At 36.3% G+C, this 9,914-nt stretch overlaps 1 protein-coding gene across 2 annotated transcripts in view; it reads left to right on the forward strand.

Annotated features, from left to right (window-relative positions):
• Nucleotides 1–9,914, forward strand: part of HDX (highly divergent homeobox) — a 197,464-nt gene that overhangs the window by 17,364 nt on the left and 170,186 nt on the right. The window contains exon 1 of one of the 2 annotated variants that reach the window (XM_004378877.2): nt 5,385–5,562. The exons of the other annotated variant lie outside the window; for it this stretch is intronic. The gene's annotated coding sequence lies outside the window, so the exon portion shown is untranslated. Of the gene's footprint in view, nt 1–5,384; nt 5,563–9,914 lie in introns of those variants that run through there. 2 annotated transcript variants of the gene reach the window in all.

The raw sequence follows: 9,914 nt of genomic DNA on the forward strand, positions 1-9,914 counted from the left end.
TGAGACCAGTGGAGTATCTTAGATGGCCGCTCACAGGCTTTTAAGACCCCAGACACTACTCACCAAGGTAGAATGTAGAGAATTGTCTTTATAAGCTGTGTCATGCCAAATGAGCTAGACTGAACACCCTATAACTATTAAAGAAATTGAATTTGTAATTAAAAATCTTTCTTCTTGGAAGATTTATCCACGCCCAATGGCTTCAATGGTGAATTGTACAAAACACTTAAGAAAGAAACAATACCAAATCTACACAAACTCTTTAAAGAAACAGAAGAGGAGGTAGTACTTCACAACTTATTTAAGCTCTTTCTATGTCCCAGACATTGTTTTAGAGGGTGGAGAATAAAAAGAAAAGGAAATTTTGCTTCCTGTTTTCCAGGAGCTTAGAGTATAGTGAGATGAAGCTAAGGAAATCCTTCTCCCTTGCCATATCCTCAGTTCTGCCAAACTGGTAAAGACAGCAAAGTAGATTATCCCACAATGTACAGATTAAAAAAAAAAACAAAAAAACTCCAGAAACCCATTGCCATCTAGTTGATTCTGACTCATAGCAACCCTACAGGACAGAGTAAAACTGCCTCACAGAGTTTCCAAGGAGCGCCTGGTGGATTCGAACCGCTGACCCTTTGGTTAGCAGCCATAGCGCTTAACTGCCATGCCACCAGCGTTTCCCATTGTACAGACAGTTGAATGCAAAACCGTTTCCTTTGTACAAATCAGCAGTGGTGAGCTTGGCCTGTTGACTTCCCTTTGTCTATCATTGGGACACAGAAATTGATAGAATGACCTAGGAGCGAACTCAAATTCATTCAGTCCAAGAGCTGTAAGGCTTTACAACAATTACATTCTTCTCTCAATCCCAGCCACACTCCATCTGTGTTAATAATAATTTGTCTTCTAATGTTTTTGTCTGCCTTATTTATTCAATGTTAAACAAAAAGAGGTTACAGCTGTTCAATTTATTAAACAACTGGTGCCATAAATTATAGTCCATCAAAACCACATTTTATTCCACTACTGCATACTTGTCTGTCAATTTGTCGTACTGTGGGGGCTTACGTGTTGCTGTGATGCTGGAAGCTATGCCAACGGTATTCCGATATCAGCAGGGTCACCCGTGGCAGACAGGTTTCAGCTGAGCTTCCAGACTAAGACAATTTAGGAAGAAGAATCTGGCAGTTTACTTCTGAAAAGCATTAGCCAGTGAAAACGTTATGAATAGCAGCGGAACATTGTCTGCTATAGCGCAGGAAGACGAGCCCCCCCCCCACGAGGAAGGCACCCAAAAGACGACTGGAGAAGAGCTTCTTCCTCAAAGTAGAGTCAACCTTAGTGACGTAGATGGAGTCAAGCTTTTGGGACCTTCATTTGCTGATATGTCATGATTTAAAATGAGAAGAAACAGCTGCAAACATCCATTAATAATCAGAACGTGGAATGTACGAAGTATGAATCTAGGAAAATTGGAAATCTTCAAAAATGAAATAGAATGCATAAACATTGATATCCTAGGCATTAGTGAGCTGAAATGGACTGTTCTTAGCCATTCTGAGTCTGACAACTGTATGGTCTACTATGCTGGGAATGACAAATTGAAGAGGAATGGTGTTGCATTCATTGTCAAAAAAACATTTCAAGATCTATCCTGAAGTACAACGCTGTCAGTGATAGGATAATATCCATAAGCCTACAAGGAAGACCAGTTAATACGTCTATTATTCAAATTTACGCACCAACCAGTAAGGCCAAAGATGAATAAATTGAAGACTTTTACCAACTTTTGCTGTCTGAAATTGATCAAACATGCAACCAGGATGCATTGATAATTACTGGTGATTGGAATGCGAAAGCTGGAAACAAAGAAGAAAAATTGGAAAATATGGCCTTGGTGATAGAAACGATGCTGGAGATAGCATGATAGAATTTTGCAAGACCAAAGACGTCTTCATTGCAAATACCTTTTTTCACAAACATAAATGGTGACTATACACATGGACCTCACCAGATGGAATACACAGGAATCAAATCGTCTACATCTGTGGAAAGAGACAATGGAAAAGCTCAATATTATCAGTCAGAACAAGGCCAGGGGTCAACTGAGGAAAAGATCATCAATTGCTCATATATAAGTTCAAGTTGAAACCGAAGAAAATTACAAGTCCACCAGAGCCAAAGTATGACCTTGAGTATATCCCACCTGAATTTAGAGACCATGTCAAGAATAGATTTGATAAGTTGAACGCTAATGACTGAAGACCAGATGTGGAACGACAACAAGGACATCATACATGAAGAAAGCAAGAGGTCATTAAAAAGAAAGGAAAGAAAAAAAAGACCAAAATGGATGTCAGAAGAGACTCTGAAACTTGCTTTTGAACATCGAGTAGCTAAAGCAAAAGGAAGAAATGATGAAGTGAAAGAACTGAACAGAAGATTTTAAAGGGTGGCTTGAGAAGACAAAGTAAAGTATTATAATGACATGTGCAAAGACCTGGAGATAGAAAACCAAAAAGGAAGAACGTGCTCGGTGTTTCTCAAACTGAAAGAACTGAAGAAAAAATTCAAGCCTTGAGTTGCAGTAGTGAAGGATTCTGTGGGAAAATATTAAATGACTCAGGAAGCATCAAAAGAAGATGGAAGGAATACACAGAGTCATTATAACAAAAAGAATTGGTCGACGTTCAATCATTTCAAGTGGTAGCATATGATCAGGAACCAATGGTTCTGAAGGAAGAAGTCCAAGCTATACTGAAGGCATTGGTGAAAAACAAGGCTCTTGGAATTGACAGAATACCAATTGAGATGTTTCAAAAAATGGATGCAGCGCTGGAAGTGCTCACTCATCTATGCCAAGAAATTTGGAAGACAGCTATCTTGCCAACCAACTTGAAGAGATCCATATTTATGCTTATTCCCATGAAAGGTGATCCAACCAAATGTGGAAATTATCAAACAATATCATTAATATCACAGGCAAGTAAAATTTTACTGAAGATCATTCAAAAGTGGCTGCAGCAGTTTCTTAACAGGGAATTGCCAGAAATTCAGGGCGGATTCAGAAGAGGATGTGGAACCAGGGATATCATTGCTCATGTCAGATGGATCCTGGCTGAAAGCAGAGACCACCAGAAAGATGTTTACCTGTGTTTTATTGACTATCCAAAGGCATTCAACTGTGTGGATCATAACAAATTATGGATAACATTGAGAAGAATAGGAACTCCAGAACACTTAATTGTGCTCATGAGGAACCTGTACATAGATCAAGAGGCAGTTGTTCAGACAGAACAAGGGGATACTGCATGGTTTAATGTCAGGAAAGACGTGTGTCAGGGTAACCTTTTCACCATACCTATTGTATCTGTATGCTGAGCAAATAACCGAGAAGATGGACTATATGAAGAAGAATGAGGCATCAGGATTGGAGGAAGTCTCATTAACAATCTGCTATATACAGATGACACAATGTTGCTTGCTGAAAGTGAAGAGGGCTTGAAGTACTTACTGACGAAGATTAAAGACTACACGCTTCAGTATGAATTACACTTCAACATAAAACAAAAATCCTCACAACTTTACCAATAAGTAAAATCATGATAAATGGAGAAAAGATTAAGTTGTCAAGGATTTCATTTTACTTGGATCCACAATCAACACTCATGGAAGCAGCAGTCAATAAATCAAAAGACTGATTGCACTGGGAAAATTTGCTGCAAAAGACCCCTTTAAAGTGTTGAAAAGCAAAGACATCACATTGAAGACTAAGGTTCGCTTGAACCAAGCCATGGTACTTTCAATAGCATCATATGCATGCAAAAGCTGGACAATGAATAAGGAAGACCAAAGAAGAATTGACACCTTTGAATTGTGATGTTGGCGAAAAATGTTGAATGGACTGTGAAAAGAACAAACAAATCTGTCTTGGAAGAAGTACAACCAGAATGCTCCTTAGAAGCAAGGTTGACGAGACTACGTCTTACATACCTTGGACATTTCATCAGGAGGGATAAGTCCCTGGAGAAGACCATCATGATTGGTAAAGTACAGGGTCAGCGAAAAAGAGGAAGACTGTCAAATGAGATGTATTGACATAGTGGCTGCAACAATGGGCTCAAGCATCCCAACAATTGTGAGCATGGCGCAGGACCAGGCAGTGTTTCATTCTGTGTCGCTATTCGGAACCAACTCAACGGCACCTAACAACAACAACAACACTGCATAGTGTGCACAATGCAGTAGCCATTTTAACTCATTATAGGTCTTCACTAGAGTAAAGGAACACAATAGTAATCCCTTATATGAAATTCCTCCAAGAAATTCAAAAAATTGTCACCAAGTCTACAAGTTAAGACCCAAACAATATAGTCAAGGATGAGCCCCTCAGGCCTTTCTTAAATATCTCTTGCCTTTTACTCATGGGGACCTCATGTGTGCAAAGTAGAACTGCTCTATAAGGTTTTCAAGACTGTGACCTTTTGGAAGCAGATTGCCAGGCCTTACATCTGAGACACCTCTGGGTGGGTTTGAACCGCCAATCTTCTGGTTGGTGCTTAAAAGAGACAACTAAAAACAACACCATTCAGCGAATTAGAAGAGTGAGAGGAAATTGCTAGAGGCAAACCCACTGACTGTGTGACAAATGACAGAAAACAATAGGGTGAGTGAGAGACAAACTATAAAAAGCAGATTCAATAGCCTAAAAAATATTTTAATGAAAAGGCAAACATGTCTAAACAATTATTAGAGCATTATTTAATAAATCATGTTTATAATGATGATTCGGTCTCATAAAAGACAGTTTAATTGCTTTTCATAGTGTATCTACAAGTCAGAAAAGTGCATACTGTATTTCAGAAATACTTCCATGTAAAATAGCTAAGACCTATGAGAAATAAAGTTTTCTTGCTTGAAAGGATATATACTTTAGCTTTCCAAAACGACTTATTTTCCAAGACATCGTAGAAATCAGATTATAGTGATAACTGGGGAACCTCAAATATCTTCACACCAAATTATGCCTCATAACTAAACAATATACAGTTACACACGAAGCATGCATTGGCAGGGTCAGAAAAAAAAAAACACCGAGTCACAATGCCTGAAAACATATATTACTAACATACATATATGTATATTCATATATGTATATATCTTCAAAATGTTTTCTGAACTTTATTCAGAAATGTAATTATTAATGTTTACATTTTTTGAGCTTATGAGGCAAACAGAAAACCAGTTACATAATTTTTTTAGATTCTCACCTAGTAATATTAGCTCAGTGAGTGTTGCTCTTTAGCAAAGCTTAAATAAATATAAGTTTAATTGGACTTGGAATAAAATTCCTTAGAGTTTAGTATGATCTGAATTTTAAGAATACAATATTAGACGTCTAGTTCTGACTAAGATGGAGTAAGCCCACTACAGTCCATTACTCTTGCTGATTACAGCTAAAATCTCTGGATGTAACTTAAAAAGCTACTATCTGAGGACTCTAAAAAGTAAACAAAAGGAGTAGATTGGAAAGGCGAGTCATAATTTGCAGAAGTGACCAGTATATGGGTGAGTTTCCCATTATTTTCCTGCTTTCTCTCAAGATTTCGCCCAAAATGGGTCCCAGTCATCATACTACCTCTACTCTGCAGTAGTGCAATGCTGGCTAAAATCTACAGTAGCAACCTGTGGTCCCAACAGTGTGGGCAGAAATCTCATTTTTCTGGCATTACCTCAAGGGTGGCTTCAGTTGCAGGGTTGCGCTGCAGTGGCTGTGGAGCAACCATATAGAACTCTAAAAGAAAATCCATTTCTCTGTCCAGAGGCCCAGTAAAAGTGACCCCTGAGGGCTGTTGAATGTGGGGGGAATTCTGAAGAGGAAAAAGCTGGAAAAAAAGAATCTTTTAATAGTGTATATGAGCCTTCACAAGTTTCAAGCTCACCTTTGAGCTTCTCCTGCGTGAGACAGGCACAAAGAAATATAGCAAAGGCTTTAAAAACTGAACTGACACTGGAACCACCACCTAAGTGGTACATGTGTGGGGACAGACTCAAAGGAGCATAGCACTTTTAAAACTGAACTGGCCTGCCCACAAAAGGCAAAACACAACTTGCAGCTTGAACCTGACACCACTGATTGCCTGCTAATCCTTCTGTCCAAATCAACGTTCTCCAGAGGATTTTAATAACATTAATATTCAAAAGATCCAAGATAGAATCTAAACTTACTCAACAACAGGTTCCAACCTCACTATGACCCAGATATTGGCCTTACAGGAAAGATGCTAAAATAGCTATTGTAACTATGTTCCACTGGATGAAAATAAACACCCTGGAAAAGAATACAATGGTAAAAGCTCTTAGCAGAGTAATAGAAACTACAAAATAGCAACAAATTAAAATTTTAGAACTCAAAAACTCAGTATCTGAAATATTTAAAAGTAATCATATGGACTCGATATAAGTGATGATGACAGTACAAAGAGTCAGTGAACTGCATGATAAATGGGTAGAAATCATTCATTCTGAGAAGCAGAGAAAAAATGCGCACGGGGCCTCGGAACTTGTGGGATAATATAAAAGTTTTAATATTCACGTCATTTAAGTCCCAGAGGGACAGGAGAAAGATTGGTACAGAAAAAAACAATTGAAGAAATAATTGTCAGAAACTTCCCAAATTTGGTGAAAGACAGAATTTTACAGATTTGAGAAGATCAAGGAGCCTGAAACAAGAAAAACTCAAAGGAAATCATGCCTAGACACATCATAATCGAGCTGCTGATAACCAAAGCTAAAAAAAAATGTTGAAAATATCTAGAGTAAACAAAAACATATACATAGGGAAACAAGGATTTGAATGACCACAGATTTCCCATGGGAAATCATGGAGACCAAAGACCATGAGGAAACATCTTTAAAGTGCTGAAAGAAAAAAGTCGTCAACCCAGAATCCTATAGTCAACAAAAATATATATCAAGAATAATGGTGAAATAAAGGCATTTCCAGATTAAGAAAAACTGAGAGAATTTTTTGCCAGCAGACCTGCTCTGAAATAAATGCTAAAGGAAGTTCTTCAGGCTGAAGGTAAACGATACTGGAGGGAAATTTGAAACTTCAGGAATGAAGGAAGTGCAACATAAATGGTAAATATGTGGATGTATATGAAATAATATTTTTCTCCTCTTGAGTTCCTTAAAATATTTACAACAATTGAAAGCAAAAAGTTACAACATTGTCTGGTGGGATTTTTAATGTATGTAGATGTGCTACATATGAAAACTATTACATAAAAGGGAGAGAGTAAAGGGACTTACATGGTTGTAAGGCTTCTATTTTTTAATTGAAGTCCCAAAATATTTATTTAATGTAGAAAAGGAAATGTTGTTTATGTATAAATTAATTCCTAAAGCAACCACTTAAAAAATGCAAAGAGATGTAGCCAGGAGAGACCATATTCTGGGCCATAAAACCAACTTTAACAAGTTTAAAAGAATTGAAATCATACAAAGTATGTTCTCCAATAATAACAAAACTAAACTAGAAATCAATAACATAAATGTATCTTCAAAAATCCCCAAATATTTGCATATTAAACAACAAAAAAGGAAAATTACAAAATATTTTTAACCGAATAAAAATTTAAATACAACATATGAAAATTTGTAGAATGCAGCCAAACTAGTACTTAGAAGGAAATTTATAGCATTAATTGCTCATATTTAAAAAAAAAAAAGGTCTCAAATCAGCAATCAAAGATTCCATCTTAAGAAACTGGTAAAAGAAGATCAAATTAAATTCAAAGAAAGAAGAATGAAGGGAATAGTAAAGATATGAGCAAAACTCATTGAAAGTGAGTACAAAAACAATAGACAAAAATCAATGAAACCAAAAGCTAGTTCTTTCAGAAGATCAATAAAAGTGATACACTTCTTAGCAAACTGACCAAGAAAAACAAAGGAAGACACAAATTATCAATATCAGGAATGAAAGAGGTACATTACCACAGACCCTACAGACATTAGAATAATAAGGTAATATTATGAGCAACTTTGCACTCTTAAATTCAACAACTTAAATGAAATGGACCAATTCCTTGAAAGACACGACTACCAAAATTTCTGCAAGAAGAAATAGATAATATTAATTTTAAAGAAACATAATTAGTAGTATATAACTTTCCAACAAAGAAACATCTAAGTCCAGATGGCTTCACTGGTGATTTCTAACAAAGATTTAAGGCAAACATAATAACAATTATAGGAAAACTCTTCCAGAAAATATAAGTGGAGGGAACACTTCCCAACTCTTCTATAAAGCCAGCATTACCCTAATACCAAAGCCAAAGACAGTACAAGAAAACTACAGTTCAATATTCTTCACAAATATAGACACAAAAATATTCAACAAAATATTTACAAATAAAATCCAGCTATATATAAAAAGAACAATACAACAATGTGGGTTTATTCCAGGAATTGAAGGCTAGTCCAACATTCGAAAATCAATGATTGTAATTCACCATATTAAAATATTAAAGGAGAAAAACTATACAATCATTTCAACAGATACAGGGAAAAACATTTGACAGAATTCAACATTCATTCATAATAATAATAAAAACTCTTAAGTTTAATAGAAAAAGGGAGCTTCTTTAACCTGGTAAAGGGCTACTATGTAAAGCCTACAGTTAACAAAATACTTTACGGTGAAAACCTAAATGCTCTCCCTTTAAGACTGAGAAAAAAGCAAGTATATCCACTCTTACGGCTCTTACTCAACATCGTGCTGTAGGTCCTAAACAGCGCAATAATGCAAGATAGAGTAATAAAAGGTATACATATTGGAAAAGAAGAAATAAACCTCTCTTTGTGGACAACCTAATTGTCCATGTAGAAAATCCCAAGCAAACAACAGAAAAGCTCCTAGCAAGCCTAGCAAGGTTGCAGAATAAAAGTCAATACACAGAAATCATATATATGTCTATATACTAGCAATGAACAGTTGGAAATCAAAATTTTATTTAAAAAATATCTTTTACCAATTCAACTTTCTATATGTGTACAACTTATTGACAACAGTTATATAAATTGGCTGTGCAACCCTATGTACCCTTAGTCAATATGATTTTTCCATCACCATAAACTGAAACTCAGTGCTCCATAAGCAATAACTCCCCTTAGCACCTCCCTCCTGCTCCTGGTAACCAGTAATAAACTTTCGTCTCTATACTTTTGCCTGTTCTTGTCTTTTTATATAAGTGAGGTCATACAATATTCATCCTTTTGTGACTGATCTATTGCACTCAGTGTAATATCTTCAAGCTCCATTCATGCTGTAGCACGTATCAAAACTATTTCTGTTTCTGGCTGAGTAGTTCTCCATGGTATGTGGGTACCAAATGTTGTTTATCCATTCATCCACTGATGGACATTTAGGTTGTTTCTACCTGTTGGCTATTGTGAATAAAGCTACAAGGAACATTGGTATACTTACGTCTTTTTGCATGGCTGCTTTCAAGTCCATTGGGTATATTCCTTGCAGTAGAATTGCTGAGTCTTGTGGTAGTTCTATTTTTAGTTAGTTGGTTTGTTTGTTTTGAAGAACCACCATACTGTTATCCACAACTGATGTACCCTTTTGCATCCCCAACAATAATGGACAAGAGTTTCAATTTCCCCACATCCTCACCTACATATGTTATTTTCCTTTCTTTTTTTTAAATTGTACTTCAGGTGAAGGCTTACAGAACAAATAGTTTCTCATGAAACAGTAGTACACATGTTGTTCTATGACATTGGTTAACAACCCCACAACATATCAACCCTCTAACGTTTCAACCTTTTTTTTTGGTGAAAATACACATAGCCACAGATACACCATTTCAAAAATTTCTACATGCACAGTTCAGTGACATTGACTA

This window comes from Trichechus manatus, unplaced genomic scaffold (assembly GCF_000243295.1).
Source record: "Trichechus manatus latirostris isolate Lorelei unplaced genomic scaffold, TriManLat1.0 scaffold00060, whole genome shotgun sequence".
NCBI classification, from domain to species: Eukaryota; Metazoa; Chordata; class Mammalia; order Sirenia; family Trichechidae; genus Trichechus; species Trichechus manatus.